Source organism: Miniopterus natalensis, chromosome 8 (genome assembly GCF_054644295.1).
Source record: "Miniopterus natalensis isolate mMinNat1 chromosome 8, mMinNat1.hap1, whole genome shotgun sequence".
NCBI classification, from domain to species: domain Eukaryota; kingdom Metazoa; phylum Chordata; class Mammalia; order Chiroptera; family Miniopteridae; genus Miniopterus; species Miniopterus natalensis.
The window spans coordinates 29,558,388-29,578,053 of NC_142088.1; the positions used below are offsets into that span (position 1 = coordinate 29,558,388).

Genomic DNA, 19,666 nt, shown 5'->3' on the forward strand with positions numbered 1-19,666 from the left:
TTACGTGTATTGTGCTCGTATTAAGATATTTAATTTTGCTCTCAAAGAAGTCCAATGCATTCTTTAGATATGATTTCCCCTTAATGTAAAAAAATATATTTTTCTATCAATATGTCAAATTTGTGCAAGCTTTCAATGATCTTACATTCTATGGTAAATTCCATCATTAAAGCTTAGATAGAGGTGAGACTGTGCTGCTCCCCTAACCTTTTTTAAATTAACAAATTACAGATTAATAAGCTAAAAAGAGATGTCAGAGGTAGAGGTCTCCTAGAAGCCAATGGCAGAGGAAGTTTAAAGAAAAAAGGTCAATAGAGTCAAGTGATGCAGAGACGCCAGGAGTGGCCGTTTTTGAATGTCTTTGAAAGGAGTGGTGAGATGAGATACAGTAGTGAGAAGGCTGAGGAACAAATGCAGGGTGAAGAAGTAGGGATAAAAATATAGAGCGATTTTTCAAGAACTTTGGCATTGAAGGGCAGAGTGAAGAGAAAGTTTTTGTGTGTATTAGGTCAGGAGGACACTTGAACCTATTTGGAGGCTAAGGAAACAAGCCAAAGAAAGCACAGAGGTAAAGATGTGAGCATATAAGGGGCATAACTAGATTCTGGAAAGAGGAGAGGAGGAAGCGTTCAAGTGGATGCAGCAAGTCTAAAAAGAGTGTCTCCCAGACACCAGGGGACATGCCAACATAGAGTCAAATCTGAAGTGGAAAAGACAGAAGTTCAAAAAGTTCACAACTCTTGGTCTCAATTTTGTGATCTAGGTGGTCAGCTCATCTGCTAAGTGGGTGTGTGATTGGAATAAGTTTGTGTCTGTCACAAGGGTGAGTGAAATGAGAAAGAGAAGGAAGGGAAATGGGGAGAAGCATCTTAGGGTGTCATGCAGTTCTAAGAAAGTTAGGCAAGGCAGCTAGCAGCCTTAAGCCAAAGTCACCTTCAGAGAACTCCCGTGTCCTGGGAATGGACCTGTTCACTCAGTCATTGCTTGGGAGCAGCACATGAGAAGTGTGGCCTCAGCACAAGTGCAGTGATTTCAAAGCACAGCAGCTAGTGCTGCCAGTCAGTTATGCTTCCCAAGGTTAGAAATCTGAGAAGCAAATTTTCATGACTGTCACTGTCCATCCCATTCACCACAAAGATCCACTTTTCCAGAAAAGTTCAGGGAGCAGCAACTCCATGGTTACCATAAATCTATCTTCCTCAGTGGGGAAAAAAAGGAGGCTAGTGAGATGAACTACAGGCCCTATAGCTGCAGTAGATCCCAGAATCGCAACTGGGGTCTTGCTCTTCTGGATAGTGGTACTGGCAGAGGTTCTGCGGGCAGAAAAGGCAGACCCAAATCTGAAATAGCTATCTACTCCATGAGGATGAACCATTGTCACTTCCAGGTTGACAGGGGCCCAATGTAGTTAACATTAACCACCAGGTTGCCAACTAGTTTCTTTGAGAAAAAAATAGTGCCTTATTGAGGGCTTGACCTTGGTCTCTGTTCCTTACAGGCTAGACATTCAGAGACAACAGCTGCTAGATCAGCTTCCGTGTGTGATAGACCATGCTGTGGAGCCCATATATAGCCTCCATATCTGCCACCATGGTTACTTCACTCAGGTACCCATTGTGACAGTTGTGGGATGACTAATGACAAAGACTGGCTAACATTGACTAGCTAGTGATTTTGTCTACTTAGCTGTTCAGAATTTCTTTCATGGCAGATGCTATTTGATGGGAATTAATGAATGTACAGTACAAAAAAATTTTCACACTTCATGTTCCCTCCCACATGTTTGCCCATATTTCTCTATCCCTATCAAAGCTCATTATCAGATCTAGCTTTTAAATATGTTTTTAAAAATTTATTTTAGAGAGAGAGGAAGGGAGAGAGAGAGAAACATTGATGAGAGAGAAACATTGATCAGCTGCCTCCTGCACACCCCCTACTGGGGATTGAGCCTGCAACCCAGGCATGTGCCCTGACTGGGAATTGAACAGGTGACATCTTGGTGCAAGGGTCAGTGCTCAAGTAACTGAGCCACACTGGTCAGAGACAGATATATTTTTTAATGTCAAAAGAATGTAGGCAAAGGCAAAAGAGAATTGGAGATATCCTTCATTAGAGAGAAGAAAAACAAATGCCTGAAATAGTGATTTCAGATGTCCAACACAGAGTCACCCAGAGGGATAAAATGGAACATGGAAATATGTACATAATTATTAAAAAATATATGGGGCCCTGGCTGGCTCAGTTGGTTGGGCGTCATCCTGAGCACCGAAACGTTGCCAGTTCTATTCCAGGTCAGGTCACATCCCTCGGTTGAGGGCTCAATCCCCAGTAGGGGGTGTGGAGGAGGCAGCCAAGAGGTAGCCAATGGATGTTTCACTCTCACATCGATGTTTCTCTCTCTCTCTTCCTCTCTAAAAATCAATTTTAAAAAATTAATATATATATATATGGGAAATACAGTGAGCAAGTATTGCCAGCTGAGGCCCTTGGCTAAGTCTTTGGAAAAAATAATAGTCCAAGAAGCTTTCATCTCAAAAAGTAGACATCTCAAAGATAAAAAACAACTTAACTGTAAGAAGCTGGGATATTCCTTCCTCATTTTTTCCCTCCCTCTCTTCCTGTTTGCATCCTGTTTCCTCTTACCACAGAGCAAAGAATTTCCAAACACCATTTAAAGCAATCAGCGTTATGTTCTTGAAGAGCAGGTTCATAGGAGCAGCAGTTAATAATTTATGGTTGCCTCATTTGATTCTCCTTCAGTGTAGTCTGCGGACAACACATTTCTGTGTCATTGAAGTATTAGACAACATCATCTTTGCTTCTCCCAGAGAATGGGCAGGGTGGCCCCTTCAGGGAGTGTCAGGAAGAGGCACAAAAAAGATGTCAACCATGCCATCCATTTTTCAAAAAGCATCCTGGGCAGATTCCAAATTCTCATTATATTCTGTTTTTTGTGTGTGGGTGTTTTTTAATACAAGATGATTATCTGCTTTGACAAATATACTCCTCCCCAATTAACAACAGCTGTTATCAAAATTATTAGAGTGAAACAAAAATCTGACCTATTGTGTGTCCTGCTTATTTTAATAAAATATGAAATAGGAAACTATTTTTTAAGGATCTGAAGCTCCTTAAGGATAAGACTTCCATTTTAAATGGAAGGCTTAGTGTGGGTTAGCTTTATAAATGGTTTCCTTTATTTAGTATTCAATATTTATTCCACCTTTTTATTAAGCCACTGAAAATCTCTAGCAGAATGCATGTGTGGGAGAAATAATACATTAGGAACCAAAGCCATAGTCAGTCATTAACAGTTTAGCTGAGACTGGCCAAGTAGTTTTGCCAGAAAGAATGGACATGGTGCCATCGCCACCAGAGGGTTAGGAGAGAATAAGTCCAGAGAATGAAACACTGGAATGTCCTGGCCTATCACAGAGGTGGGGGAGAGGGCTGGGCAAACAAGTGAAATGAAGAAGCAATAAGGAAATTAGATAAAATGGGATAATGAAGCGGGCTGTACAAAAAGGATGAATAAATGTTAAATTTTGTCTGCTTCTCAAATTTCCCTCAGGCTGGTGCTGGCCAACAGAGCAAAAATTACCTCCCATGGCACAGGGATGAAGGGATACTGGTTGTGCCAGGTGTGGGAAGAAGCCTGGTGTCAGCAGTTGGAGCATCTTTCTTTAGCACGCATCTCTAAGCTAATCTTGATCTGCTGATCTTTGTAAAGTTTTCCCAGGAGCAGTGCTGTGCCCATTTGTACTCTGTTGACCACAGATTGAAAACTTCCACTATCTTCTAAGCATCATTTTCTAGTCAGATTGTCACCAAATGGCACTGATATATACAATCCAATATCATGGTCCATCTACTTTTTCCTCTGATGTTTACATTCGCCTGTCCATGTGTGTTCTTTACTGCTTCCCTATCCTTTCTCCTGTCAATCAAATGGAACCCTTTATACCTCCCAATTTGTCTTCTTTTTCATCAGTATTAATGAAGTCTTCCAGTGGGGTCTTCTCAGAGACAAATCTCATTGCAATAACTTTTCACTTTCCTTTTACTATTGTAGTCAACACTTTTAGTCATCTGTAGCAAAAGCATCCACTCAGAGGAAGATATAGGGAACATAAAAAATTTAAAGCTAGGGGACTGGGAGGGATTTAGAAGAGGGTAAAGGGGGGATAAATGGCGATGGGAGGAGACTTGACTTGAGGTGGTAAACACACAGTACAATATACAGATGATGTATTATAGAATTGTACACCTGAAACCTATATGATTTTATTAACCAATGTCACCCCAATAAATTCAATTAAAAAATAAATAAGTAAAGCTAAAAAGTACTACTCTAGATATAAAAATACTCATATCAGTCACAAAACACTCCAGTCTCATACCCAAAGATGTCAGTCATATGATTAAAAGAACTCTTAATAGAAATATGAAATCAATCCCAGTGATTCATTCATTGATTTATTTACTCACCAAATATTTGTTGAGCAATTTCTATAGGAAATACTTTTCTAGGTGCTGGTAATACAAAGATAAACCATGATCCTTGCCCTCGTGGAGGTTATCATCTAGTAAGGGAGCCAGATGTGTAAACACAAAATTGCACTATAGAATGATAAGTGTATATTGGAAGTATGTACAAAGTATTTTTTGCTCTTCAGTGGAGATGGCCAATGACTCTGCTAGGGTAGGTAAGAAAAGGCTTCCTGAGGAGGAGAATTTGAACTGACTGTTGAGAAATAATGGCATTAACAATGAAGAGGGAGGCAGGAGCAATTACTCCAGTAAAATTTGCCTTGAGTGTGGAATTCATGTAGAGGATTCATAGGAGATTTTAGCCCTAGTAGCAGCAGATAATGGATCAATGTGTGAGATGTTGAGGAGGTGGAATGACAGGCAGAGTTCAATAATGTGAAAGAAGAAGGCACAGATGACTCCCAGGTCTCTAAGTGTGGAAAGAGCCTTAGGTTTGTTTTTTTTTAAAATATCTTTATTGATTTCAGAGAGAGGAAGGGAGAGGGAGAGAGAGAGAGTTGAAACATCAATGATGAGAGAGTCGTCATTGATCAGCTGCCTCCTGTACGCCCCGACTGGGGATCAAGCCAGCAACCTGGGCATGTGCCCTGACCGGGAATCAAATTGTAATGTTCTGGACCTAGGTCGATGCTCAACCTCTAAACCACGCCCAGCCAGGCAGCCTTAGGTATTATTTAGTCCCACTTTTGACCCAATGCAGGAATATTGTCCATAGCATTCCCAAATGGTGGTCCACTAACCTCTCTTGAGATCCTTTCAGTGTGGAGGCTGTCTGCTTCTCAAGGCAGCAGCCTGCTTTATTCTGGACAGCTTGGACTTTAGAGAAAGCTTCTTTATATTGACCTGGAATCTGCCTGCCCTTATTGTCCATCCATTGGTCTTAATCCTGCAAACACTAGCTCTGTTTACCTAGATCTAGGTCTAAGCCTTTTATAGTCTTAAAAACAGCATTTTTCCCAGCTGGTGTTGCTCAGTGGTTGAGCATTGACCTAGGATCCAGGAGATCACGGTTTGATTCCTGGTCAGGGCACATGACCTGGTTGCAACTTGACCCCCAGTCGGGGGCATTCAGGAAGCAGTCGATCAATGACTCCCTCATCATTGATGTTTCGATCTCTCTCTCTACCTCTCCCTTCCTCTCTCTAAAATCAGTAAAGATTTCTTTTTAAAAAAATACAATAAATTGGATTTCATCAAAACTAAAATCTCTTGTGTATGAAAGGATACTATCAACAAGGTAAGAAGACAACTCACAGAATAGGAGAAAATCTTTGCAAATCATATACCTGATAAGGGTCTTGCATCCAGAATATATAAAGAACTCTTAATGCTTAACAATAAGACAAATAATCCAACTTAAAAAATGAACAAAAGGCTTCAATAGACATTTCTCAGATGAAGATATAACCAATAAGCACATGAAAAAAGTGTTCAATATTATTAGTCATAGGGAAATGCATATCAAAACCACAATGAAATAACCTTTTAGACCCACTAGTATGATGTTATGGGTTGAATTATATCCTCCCAAAATTCATATGTTCAAGTCCTAACCCCAGAATGCGGCCTGATTTGAAATAGGGTTGTTGTATACGTAATCAGTTAAGATGAGGTCATGGTGGACTAGGGTGAGCCCCTCATCCAATATGGCTGATGTTTTTATAAAAAGGGGAAGTTTGGACACAGACATGCACACAAGGAGAACATAGTATGAAGACTGGAGTTATGCTACCACAAGCCAAGGAACTACCAGAAGCTAGAAGAAAGGCATGAAGCAGATAATTCCCTAGGATTTTCAGAGGGAGCATGGTCCTGAAGATACCTTGATCTTGAACTTCTAGCCTCCAGAACTGTCAGACAATAAATTTCTGTTGTTTAAACCACTCAGTTTTGGTTTAAGCAACAGAAATTTATTTATGGTTTAAATAAATGGTCCTTTGTTATAGCAGCTCTAGCAAAACAATACAGATGGGTATAATAAAAAAGATGGACAATAAGTGAGAATGAACATTGGTGAGAATGCAGAGCAGTTGGATCCCTCATACATTACTGATGGAAATGTGAGCTATAGTACTTTAGAAAATAGTTCGGCAGTTCCTCAAAGTGTTCAACATATAGTTAACAAATGACTTGACAGTTCCACTCTTGTGTATATACCCAAGAGAACTGAAAACAGATGTTTAAACAAACACTTGTGCTTTGTATTTATACTTCATAGCACTATTATTCAAAATAACCAAAAGGGGAAAACAATGCAAATGCTGGGTCAATAAACAAAATATGATATGTCCATATAATGGAATATTATTCAACAGTAGAAATGAAGTATTGATACATGGTACAACATACATAAACCTTGAGAACGTTATGCTAAGTGAAAGAAGACAGTTACAAAAGGCCTCATATTGTACGATTCTATTTATACGACATGCCCAGAATAGGCAAAACTATACAAACAGGAAGTAGATTAGTGGTTTTCTAGGACATAGTAGCAGTAGTAGGGTTGGGAGCATGGGATAAGTTGAAGGATGTGACAATGGATATGAGGTTTCCTTTTGAGATGTTGAAAATGTGGTAAACTTGTATCGTGATTATCACACAACTTTGTGGATACACTATAAAGCATTGAATTGTACACTTTACATAGATAAATTTTATGATATATGAATTATATTTCAATAAAGATTCTTTTTTAAAAGACAGATCCGTAATCCTGAACTACTGACCTAAGTCTTCCTGAAATCCTGATCTATAGAAACCAAGAGAGTATAAAATGTTGATTTTTTTAAAAGAAAAGAAAGCTAATTAGAAAACTCCCAAGGTATACTAGTTATGGATGGCTGAATTATGTAGATATAAGTGTGCCAGTGGCAGTCTGTTAAAACAGAACATTATTGTCTTGCCTTGATATTTTGGGAAATGCTGTGTGTTAGCAAAACAAATAATTTGCACTTTAAGCAGGTTCTTTGGGTAAGCAATTCTTTAGATCTGGAATCTCTCAGAAGTGCTAAAATTATTCTATCTGAGTGACCCTGGGCTAGTCCTTTGGCTTCTACGGACTTCCTTGTGTATGAAGAGAGGCACCCTAGATAACCTCTAAGGCCTCCTCTCATCCCAAATTTCTGTGACCAACACCTTGTGTCCTATTTATCACTCTGAAAAATGAGGCAGCAGCAGGTGAGCTGAGGGCATTAGAATCACATGGAGGGAACATGTTAGAAATGGAGATGCTAGGTCCCACCCCCAGAAATCTTGTTTGCATGGGTGAGCCCTAGGAATTGACATTTTACAGAAGCATGCCAAGAAACAGAAACATTGGCAGGCATCTCTGGAAACTAGTCACCACAAGAAATCAGGGGTTCTCTTCCCCTCCTGTGCCTAATGAGCTAAGATAGACACCTCAGTTGCCATCTGCTACCTCTTTCTGCAAATCTTAGACTAAACCTCTTTCTTTATTGAATCTCTCAGAAGTTAGTTAATGTCACCATTTATTTGCTTCTCTTTAATGCTAAACACATAGAGTGGATGGTTGGGGTATTAAAAGATCCTGCTGATTAAACTTGAACCATATAGGTATTACTAATCAAGAAACAGCTACAATTTCACTTTTCACCTTTGTATGGAATGTAACAGGAGATAGGGGAGGTGGTACACCACTTAGGTTTATAGTCTGTTATATGACACTATAGTTCTGCTCCTTCTGGACAGAAATTTGATCCCAGAGGAGCACAGCACTTTGAACAGAGATGTCATAAAGAACTAAAAGGACACAGGGAGGGATACCAGCGATAAGACTTCCAATGGCTGAGCCACTTACCTACCTTAACAGTAACTCATATGGTGTTTACTATGCTCCAGGCACTGTTCCAAGAACTTTAGCCACATAAACTCGATTAATCTTCAGTACACGTGACAGGCTATTACTATTATCTCTATTTTAAACAAGAGGAAATTGAGGCAGAGAAGCTAACTAGATTATGAAGATTACAAAACTGGAAGACAGGGGAACAGGATGTGAATCTAGGCAACAGGCATCCAGAGTCCATGAGGCTTACATGCTAAATTTCAGCCTTGTTCACATGAGTTAACTATGTAGCAGAATACAATGTGCCTCCCATTCCTGGATTAGCAAAATCTTTAACCACAGCGCGATAATACTGTGCAAATTTGTCTTTAATGAAAAGAGCTTAAGGCTTAACTGGTGAAATGTAATCTATTGAAGTAGTTCTTAAGCAGGAAATTTACAAGTTCCAGAGACAAAGTGTCCTAAATCCAGGCAGCTGAGTGATTCAGGCCAACGTGTCAGGGATGACAGTACTGAATTTCGAATCTCATTTTGAGGCAGAAGTGCTGTCCCAGCCACGTTCTCTGCTCTGTTTTGTTCTTTAATAGTTCTGGGTGGGGAAGGAGCGCCTGCAGAGCGTGAACTGCCCCGGGGCGGAGGCCGGGTGACTGTGTAAAGGAAAGAAGTTCTGTGGCGAGGATAGCGGTGTGGATTCTGGCCGCCAGCAGGGATTGCCCTGGGCCACAGGGCATTTGGGGAGCAAGGGGGAGGAGGAAGTAAGTGAGAGGAACGAGGGGGTCAGACGACACAAATAGGAGCTCGGAACGAATGGGAATGGTGGCCGCGGTACCTATGGCGAGCTTTCAGAGGCAAGCTCTAAGGAGGGGAAAGCAAATTCAGACCCATTTCGGGGAAACACTGGTGTCCAAGGAAAGGCTAAGTCCGAAGTTGATGGGAGGGTAAGATGGGGTACATATTCAGAAGTCTAGAGCAGAGAGGGTAGAAAATTCAAGCAATACGGGCCATTGCCAGGAAATCTCTGAGGGAAAGGCAGGAAGGAAGACTGAGCACTAAGCACTAAAATACTGGTAGAAATAGGAAATGGAAGCAGCCTCAGTTAGGTGACTCAGAAAAGAAAGGGGCCCCTTCTCCCACCTGTGACCTTGAGAAACACCCAGAAAACCCCTGCAGAAGATGCCAGAGAGGCGGCTTAACCTCCCCATGGTGGTATCAGGGCAGGTGAGGAAGCTGCCTCTCAATGAAGTCACTGCCTAGCAAGACTGTTTTCAAACCCTCTGATTTGTGGGATTAAAGAGGGTAATTGTTGTGCAAATTTACTAGCACCCTTTTTTTTTTTTTTTTAATTCCAGGACAGGGGCAGCAGCCGACTAACTAGTTGTTTATTAGAAACATCAACAATAAAAAATAAATAAATTTTTGAAAAAAGAATGAGGACAGGGTCTGGGGCAGGAACTGAAAAGCAGGTTGGGACAAGGGAGTCAATGCATTAGGGTTTGCTGGCCAAGCTAGTCTTCTGCCATGACACCAAGGAAGGATGTGGCCCGAGAGGTCACGACTATGTAAATAGCGTTCATACATTGCTTGTATGTTTTTATTCTTCTTCCAGAAATGGTTCATCAGAGAACAGTGAGTTTATGTAGACAGTTCCTTAGTCAGTAACCTACTCTGCAGTTTCTTAGGGCTGACTTTGTACTTATGGAAGTCAGCCAGATCTCCTAGGTGGATCATTAAACTAGAAATCTTTTCTTGGCACACTAGTACCTTATGTGTGACCTTGAACTAAGGCAAACCATCAGCCTGTCAAGAACAATGACCCCAGGGGATGGCCCTACTGCCTCCACTGAATGGACTGTTCTTCAGTAAAAAAACAGCATTATCCCTTCTGGGTTTTTACTCACTTAGGAGAATGTTAGGATTCTAAAGATAATATCTATTGAGGACTTTAAGCTTCTTTAATGAAAATGTTGTGTAAACATAAGCAAAGGAATTCTGGTGAACCAACATTGTGATATTGTATATCAGAATTTGTATCTACATTCAGAGGTTTTTGTTGTTGTTTTCAATCCTCAGCCAAGGACATCCTGAGAAAGAGAGAGAGACATGGATCGGTTGCTTCTGTACATACCCCAACTGGGGGACTGAATCTGCAGTTCAGGTATGTGCCTGATCTGGAATCAAACCTGCGACCCTTTGGTGCACTGGATGACACTTAACCAACTGAGCCGCTACAACAGGACAGATGCCTTTTTTTTTTTTTTTAAACTTGGCTTGTGTCCAGAGGTATGCATAGATATAAGTAGCAATGCATAGTACTGCATATTTAACTTAATCCCATCTTTTAAAATAGGAGCATAGAGTAGATTTTCGTCAAAGCCCAGGGACCTGAATTGTATGTAGGCTTCCCTCACAAAGAAGTAGAGCTAAGTATGAGTCCTGTGGGACAAATATTCTAATGAGAACATTATACATAATTTGAATGATCGATCTGATACATCTTTCAGTGACATGATTGTCAACCGATATTCTTCCAAGTATTAATTCCATGTTACTTCAAGTTTTATAGATTTTGCATAATTATAAAGGGCAGAGCATTTTCATGAAATATTGTAGGATATGATTTGGGTACTAACAGTTTATCCTTGACACTAGTACTTAAGTCAGAGAAATTCAGACAATGAGATCAAGGCACTAAAATGGAGATCCTTGTAAACTTTGAAGGAGAAAAGATCATTTGGATTTTGTGTGTATTTCCTCTAAGTTTTAAATATAAGGTGGTTATATAAAAGGGACTTCTAAAAGAGGAAACAATGAAAATGGGCTGAACACTTCACAGTGTGAAATAAGCAGTTTACTCAGTACAGGTGACAGGGAACAAAGTTGAGAAAGAAAAACGCGAACCAGAAAATCAGGAAGCAAAAGCAGTAAAAATAATGATTGGGGTCAGGTGCTAACAGTAAAATCAAGAAACTTGAATCTGATGGAAAAAATCATGGGTGGCTATAAAAGAGGCCTTTGAAATTGGAAATGGTGTAAGAGATAATTTTAGTGTAGTTAAAGGAGGTGGCAGCTATGGGTGTGAAGAGAAGGGATTAATTTTAAATGTGTCTCAGAAATAACAGAAATATTTGTTGAGGGGTGGGGGAAGGATAATGAATAAAACCCAGCTGAGTGTTGTATGGCTGTGTCAAACAAGATTTTACCTACAGTATTAGGTCCACTTTTGGTCACTGTACTTTCATAGGAGCATTGATGAACCAGAGGTCGGCTCTCCTCAGATATCTGTAGGTCTGCTGTAAGGAAGGAAGGTGATGCATGGCTCTACATTGTTCAAAAGAAAGTAATAGGCCCAAGGAAAGTTAGAGAGAGGCAAGTTTTGCTTAATATAGTGTTGTAACAATTAGATGTGCCTCTGTAACGGAATGAGCTATTGTAGTGTTTTCCCATCTTTGCAAGTATATTCAAGCAGAAAATATTCAATAACCCAACTAAATAACCAAATGGTTTCTTTTACCTTATAAGGTCCTTTCTGACTGGAGGAACATGTGATTTGTAGACAGTGCATTCAGGTCCTCACAGGCATGATGATGCACTCTGGATTTTTACCTGGGGCTTGAGTTCCCAGCACCCCCACCTGCCAGGAGGAAAGGAAGCCAGACATGCTTGTTATGAACATCCTTTTGGCACAGTCCATTGGCTGCTGCATTCAGTGTCAGCTACTGCTTTTTACTTCTCCTTAGTTGTTATTAATTCTGGGTCCCCAAACAAAGTTTCTGAAGACCTTTTTTCTCCTCTTGTTAATTATAACATGATATCAGTAAGGGTCCAAGCAGAAAACAGAAAAGCAGTCAGACTGAGTATTTGAGAAGAGTTTAATAAAGGAACTGTTTATAAAGGTATAGACAGTGTTTATGGAAACCAGTAAGGGATGGTGAAGTCTCCCAGGACTTGTGTTAGGGGGAGTTATTACTACCACAGGCCTGAAGGTGGAGGGCCTAGAGGTGTTTCCAGACCCTGGGGAAGGTGGTTATACTGAGAAGACTGCCTGAAAGGAGAGTTGGTAGCCAATGCACAGAAGGAGAACCAGGGAAGAAATAACCCAGCCTCACTCTTCTTCTGGTGCCTCTCACTGCCAAACCCGACGGTGAGCTGGGCATAAAGGGAGCCAGCTGACATCTATACAGGCCAGTCTCCTGGGGCACAGGTAGGAGCTGAGGAGAGAGTGAATCTGGAGGGGCCAATGGGAGAAACCAAAGAAAGTGAATTCTTCCCTAAGGTATAGCTCGTACTATTGGGAATGTGGCAATAGATCTTAGGAGAGCTCAGGGCCTCAACCTTCTGCTAGTCACACTGAACTCATACTTGCCAGGGTCACAGCTCTCTGCAGGTTTTTCCTGATGGTTAGTGTTTAGTCCCCTCCGCCTTCAAGGAAAGGACACAGTCATTTTATAGAAAGGAGGACATGTAGAAGTCCTTCATTTTAGTCAGTTATTAGAGTTTTCGCCACCTTGGAGCAGAAGAGAAACATCCAGACAGAAAGGCAGTTTTGCTGTGAAGTAACCAAAGCTTAATCTTGGGGCCCTATACTCGCTTGGGTCTCTGTGAGCATTGGGAGTTGCTGTAGAACGTTCTCAAGTGAAGAGGGAAGTCCCATTGCATTTCCACATAAGCATTTCTAGTAAATTGCCTAGAGATGTGTCAGAAGAAAAGGATTTGGACTTCCAAGGCTCTAGCAATTTGTCATGAATCCTTTTTAACTAGGTGAGCAACTAGTTTATAATGTAGGGGTGTGGCTGCTTTGGTGTGGAGAGTCAAATGGACTTTGCATGGCAGCAAGTGGCAAGTTTATGCATGAGAGAGAATAAACACATGTGCAGGTGTTATCTGTGGATAAAAGAATGGTTCTTATCTACCAGCAAACAAGCATGGAGGAATCAGAGTTTACCCAGTTTACCTCTGGCTCCTGCTCCATCTCTCTCCTTTAGATCAATGTTCCTTTAACATACACTTCATGTGAGACACATCCACCTCTGAACCACATGTAGGGCTTTGACTCTTTAATCAACGTTGTTCCCCTTCCCTTGCACCCCTCCTATCCTTCGAAGCTGCCACCCTCAACTAGGATATTAATAGCAACTTCATGGAGAAGTCAAAGGACAATTTCCAATGATGTCCTTGTAACGTTTCTCCTGATGCCTCACCAGTCCACCAGTTCTCCCTTCAGCTGTGACTAGCATGGCCTCCTCAAAAGCCCGGCTTCCCTGGGATCGGCTGCTTTTGGATTCTGTTTTGCCACTTTCCCATATGTATTGGAGTTCCTTAATCATTTTTCTCCTTGGTGTAACCTAGGAATCAGTGCCTGCCACAAGATTAGGCCCTGCCCCTACTGAGGTAACCTGTATTTCCCTTCAAGCTTTTCTCTTCAGGCCAGTTTTCATGTTGTTGACTCTTTTACTGCTTCTTTCTGCTTTTTTTCTCCCTCTAACCCATCTCCTTGTTCAGCTCACACAGCTGAATCTTTTTCCATCTGGAGTATTGGGACAAGCTCTTGGCCAGGCTCTCCCCTCCAGATCTAACCTTTAATCACAACCCATGAAACACATCCAAGCTGTTTTCCAGGAGTCACATCACTTTCTCATTAAAGATCATTTGCTCAAAAATGCTTTTGTCTAATTTCATCCTTACTTTTTCTAAAGCTGCTCCTTTGTGTCACTTACTATGTGCCATACCTCATGCTATGTATTTAATTTCGCCTCAATTAACTTACAGCAACTATACAAAGGGGTTGGTGTTATTATCCCTATTTCATGGAAGAGGAAACCGAGCCTTAGAGAGGGTGAGTAATTGCCCAAGGTATGGACCTGGTAAGGGTTTCAGTTGTGTTTGAGCCTGGGTGTCTCTGATCTCAGAGTCCATGCTCTTAACCACTATGCCAGTGTTTTTAGTGTACAGTCATCAGGGTCACCTGGGTGCCTGTATAAAGTGCAGATTTCTGGGCCTCATCCCATATCTACTTAGATGACTAAAAGGAATCAGTTATATGAAGATCTAATATTCTTGGCAGAGAAAACAGCAACTATTAAGATAGGAATGAGCAAGGATCAGAATGAAGGCCAGTGTGGCTGGAACACAATGAGACTAGAGAGGTTGAGGGGGCCAGACCACGAGGATGGGGAAGCTTTTGATATTTTATTTAGTTAGATAGTTGTAAGCAGATGAATAATAAGCCCTGCCTTACATTTTAACAGATGGCTGCTGCCCACTAAAGAGTCGTAGAGTTGTTGCAGGGAAGCAGCTACCCAGCTGGGCATCTCCTTACACTGAGAGAGGCCGTGGATGAATTCTTGCCATTAGAATGTGAGCAGGAGTGATTTTTGCATCACTCTTGGCCAATCATCTCAAAAGAGCAGATGTGCCTGCTTCATTCTTTCTTCCCCCTTCTACCGGCTAGATGGATGTTAACTTCATGTGCGGAAAATAACTGGGCTTTGGTCCTGGCTGGGTAGCCAGTTGGTTAGAGCATTGTCCCAAGGCCAAGGTTCCAGGTTCTGTCCCCAGTCAGGGCATATACAAGAATCAGCCAGTGAATGAGTGGAAAAACAAATTGTTGTTTCTCTTTATCTCTCTCCTTTCCTCTCTCTCTCTAAAATCAATCAATAAAAAAAAATTTTTAAAGAAAATAACTGGGCTTTGCCTTGTCCCAGCCTGGCACTGACAAGAAACCCCTACAGGGGAACTATTAGGTGAGCAGGAAATAAAATTCACATTACTCAATTTGGGGTGTTTCCTTGTTACAGTAGCTACTGTTGCTTTAAATGATACAAGCCACGTGAGTTATGCTTTGTTAAAACCAGGTTGGCTGCTGTGTGAAGAATAGTCTGGGGGTTGTAGGGGTTGCAGCAAAGGTGGGAACAGGAAGACCAGTTAGGTAGTTCTAATGGGGCTGATGGTGGCTTAGATTAGGTTGGAGGTACTGCAGTGGTGTGAAATGGAGGTATTAAATATACTTTGGTGGTTTTGCTTTTGTTTTTTCCAATGCTTGTGTTAGAGAGTGGGGAGGAGAGATACAGAGATTAATAAGACACAGTTGCCCCCTTCAGGCACTCAGAGTGGGGGGCAGGAAGAGGAGGGGATACTTGATATGTAAGAAGGTAGACGCAGTTTAGTGAGGTAGATGCCATGACTGAAGTCAACGTATGGTACCCTGGAGGCACAGGTGAGGGACAGCTGCACTTAACTGAAGGCTTGAGCTGCATCCTAAAGTACAAGGAGGCATTATCTAGGTGAAAAAGGGTTAAAAGGCACCTCAGAAAAATCGTGGTTTATGCAAAGGTACAGAAACTTTGGGAAAAGTGTATCTGGTTCAAAAAACTTGCAAGCAGTTCAGTAGGGAGGCAAGTGTCTTAATGATTATGCTTTGATATCAGAGGGCCTCAGGCTCAGATTCTGGCTTCTCTGTTTAATAGTTGCATGCACAGGAATGAATTGTTGTGTTTCTCTGAGCCTCAGTTTCTCGTTCATAAACCCCACCTTATAGGACTGTTAGTGTGCAGCATGCTTAATGCAGTAGCTGGCACATAGCCACACCCAGTACTTGGTAGCTGGTTTGGTGATGAAGAAGAGGATCATGATGGTGGTGGCTGGGATCAGGGTACAAGTAAGGCAGGGAGATAAGGCTGAAGAAGTGGGGGGGGGGGGGGGCAAAGTGTGCACCTGCTTTCCATGCTAAAAAATTTGGACTTTATCCCAAAAGCCAAAGGAAGAATTTCAAGAAGAGAAGTGGCTGGACAAATATATGCTTTAGAAAGTTCCCCATGAAGGTTTATATCCCATGAAAGATATACTTCAGAAGAATTTTCCCTGAAGCCAGCAAGATGTATGGATGGATTGGATACTGAATGTGGCAGGAGAGAGAAACCAAGGACTACAAGGTTTTCAGCTTATACTCACTGAAAAAACAGTTGCCATTTTCTGAGATAGAGAACTCAGGAAACCCTCCCTTGCTTGCTGTTCTCCCAGGCAGCTCACTTTGAGTCACCTCCTAGCTGTGGCCCTTAGACCACGTTATTTATCACCTGTGGCCTCATCCATACGTGCAGACCCCACAGGTACTTCGCAAGCTGACACTCAGAGGAAACCTTGGCTTACACTCAGTCTGAACAACTGACAACTAAATAAAATGTAACTTGTAAACATGAAAAATGGCAATTTTAGCCTCAAATGGGTTTAAATAGCTTTTCTCATTCTTACCAGGCTGGAGGAGACAGATAGAGGATTGTGTCTTTCATGACTGCAATTAGGAAGTAAAGGTAATGGTGTTAATTATCGAGTTTCTGTTAGTTTGGGGCTGACCTTGATTTGGAGTATGGTCACAACACACTTGGTGACCATACGGCCCTGATGGGATTTATGGTTATTGCTTCCTTTCCTCTCTGTGTCCTCAAAATACGGGTGCCACAGTGTCTCCGGGGCAGGTTCTGTCTGTTCACTTCATTCTGCACTGGCCTTCACTAACCATGGTACTAAGCATGGCAGAGCTGGGTAATGAGAACATCTGAAAGTTAAATCAGGGTACACAAAGAGGTAATATGGATGAAAGAGAGATATGTGAGTAGATGTGAAAGAAGGGGGAAGAATGATATGATAATAGAGCATTTATTTTTCAGTTAAACAAAAAATTAGAATATATATTAGTGTCTTAGTTTAAGACCCTTACTTTATTGTTCTAGGAGCTCAGGGGCGAGGTATTAGATATGGCTCTTACCCACAAGGGGTTTTCAGTCCAGTCAGGGAGACCCAATACAAATGGATCAATGATTCAAGATGCTCTCCAACGGGACTGGACCACATTGTAAGTTCTGTAGGGGTCCAACGTAAGCTGCTCTGTCAGGATGGAGTGGTCAGTTGATGATAGTTCTGCCCATGCTCCCCAGGGGCAGTGGCTATTTCTTTTGGAACATGATCATGTGAGGAGCCCTAGAGTCTACCTGTGGCCAGTAAAAGAGAACCCAAGAAAGGTCAGGTACTTGGACCTGGACTCAAGAGACAGGCTTTGCATATGAATATGCATTATGGTTTAGAGGAAGTCCCATCGTTTTTTTCTTTCACTTCCAACTGAACTGTCACTATTAACACTTGAGTCCTTTGTGAACATCACTGCCATCCATAAGCAAGTGGAACTAAGCAAAGTCCCCAGCTGTGAGATAGTTTGTCTCTTCAGTCTTAGGGGAGAGGGGGACTGAGGATAAAGGGAGAAGGTACAGAAAAGGGAAGATTTTATATATATATATCCCTTGGAAAGCTATTCCTGCTGATCTGTCACTTCCTACTCTCCTACCCACGCCTTGTCTCTTCATTTCACATATTCTCTGTAATTCCCCATCTGTTTCCAGTGCAGTCACTGGGAATTGGATATACACAGCTTCTACAACCAACTGAGAGAGAGAAATGAGCAGTAGTGATGACTCTGTAAAGACTTTCATTCATTCATTCATGCATTCATTCATTCATGGTGTCTAATCCAAAGATGAAGACAACACGCCACATGTCCTCAAGCAGCTCTGTGAAAACCATAATATGAGTTAATGTAGTAACTGAAGTGGAGAGCAAAGCACTCTAGATGCAGCAAGGAGGGAGCAATTGTGTGTGTGTGTGTGTGTGTGGTATGCAGGCAGACAAATAGCAAGGTTCACAGAGGACATGATATTAGAGGACTCTGGAAAGATGGGCAAGATCTCACCACACAGAAGAGGAAAGGGCAGAGGAGAAGAAAGGAAACAGAAGAAAGGAGACAAGGCCTTACATTCTATTTAAATCTAGGAATTCTATCCTTAGGACATTCTTAACTGAATAAATCAGTATGTGTCATCATACCATCATATAATAATTTACCAATAATGGTAATGACCTATATTCAATCGCGAAATCTCTCACTGGTGTCATTAGTGGTGTGAGCTGGAAACTTGAACATATCCTGTCATAAAGTTATTTGTAACATAAGGCAGGGTTTACACTCTGTTTTATACTCTAGTTTTATTTTTGACCTATAATTTGACATGCACCATTTACTAGGTATAATGTAATTGATTTGCTACAAGTGAGAAGTTGGAAAAATTAATGGTAAATAATCTGCACAAAACTCAGATAAAACCATTTAGCCTCCCACTAGATGGCATAAGAAGAACCTAGAATGGCATAATTCTCACCAGGCTTAAAAAGAAGTTTCTGTTTCTATGGTTGCATGATTCTGAGCATTTTCTCTTAAAAGCAAATACTCTAAAATAATATCTCTGTAATTATATGCCTTGTTTAACAATGATTTATTTTGGTAGGTAATAAAATTCACTGTTTTTAAAAATCGACAGTCAATATGGTGAACATTTATCAAATTCTTCTTAAAAATATTTTTATTGATTTTTAGAGAGAGTGGAAGGGAAAGAGAAAGAGAAACATCGATGTGAGAACAGCTGCCTCCTGCACACCCCCTACTAGGGATTGAGCTGGCAACCCGGGCATGTGCCCTGACTGGGAATTGAACCAGTAACCTCTTGGTGCAGGGAATGATGTCCAACCAACTGAGCCACACAGGCCAGGGCTATCAAACTCTTTCAAAAGACAGATCAGGACCATTCTTTTTTCATCAAACTATTTTTTCATCCATTCTTCATTTTTCTAGGCTAATATTTTTCCAAATGGATTGTTGGGGAGCCCAAGTCAGGGTTTAGAGTGATATGATGCTCACAGATTCCTGACTTGGGAAAGAAAATAAAAGTCAATAATTCTGTATTATTGTGACCCTGGAAGACAAGGCACTGTCATACATCACCTACAGATTTTACAAAACAATCAAAATTGAAGCAATTCATTTTTACTGATTAGAAGAGGAAACTATTATGTCACCTGTGTAAGTTCACATTACTTTAAGAACACTAGCCAGTATTGCCCAAGGTAAAAAGAAATCCTACTAGCACTGTTCTCTAACACTTGGCCATTAATAACAGCACCTGTCTAATCCCCATACTACCATTCAAAATATCGAATTCTAATTAATTTCCTCTTTATGTGATCCTCTTCAAAGCCCTAGTCGAACTTGATTTTAAGAATGTTGATGCAATGTGATTTTTGATAAGCTGCCATAAGCTAATGGTGTGGAGCCAGAGCTATACTCTGAAAATGCAGCAAGTCTTTTCTGGCATGCCAGGACTCAAACTTCCCAAAACTTTAGTCCTAAGTTACCCGGAGGAAAGCTGTGTTGGATGGGCACACAATGCTTGGAATGACTGCTTGATCATGGGTACAAAACCAAGTAAATAT

At 41.2% G+C, this 19,666-nt stretch overlaps 1 protein-coding gene across 4 annotated transcripts in view; it reads left to right on the plus strand.

Moving 5' to 3' along the window:
* The window catches only part of LOC107540166 (anionic trypsin-2-like), a 97,011-nt gene that overhangs the window by 25,641 nt on the left and 51,704 nt on the right, over positions 1 to 19,666 (plus strand). The window lies entirely within an intron of this gene.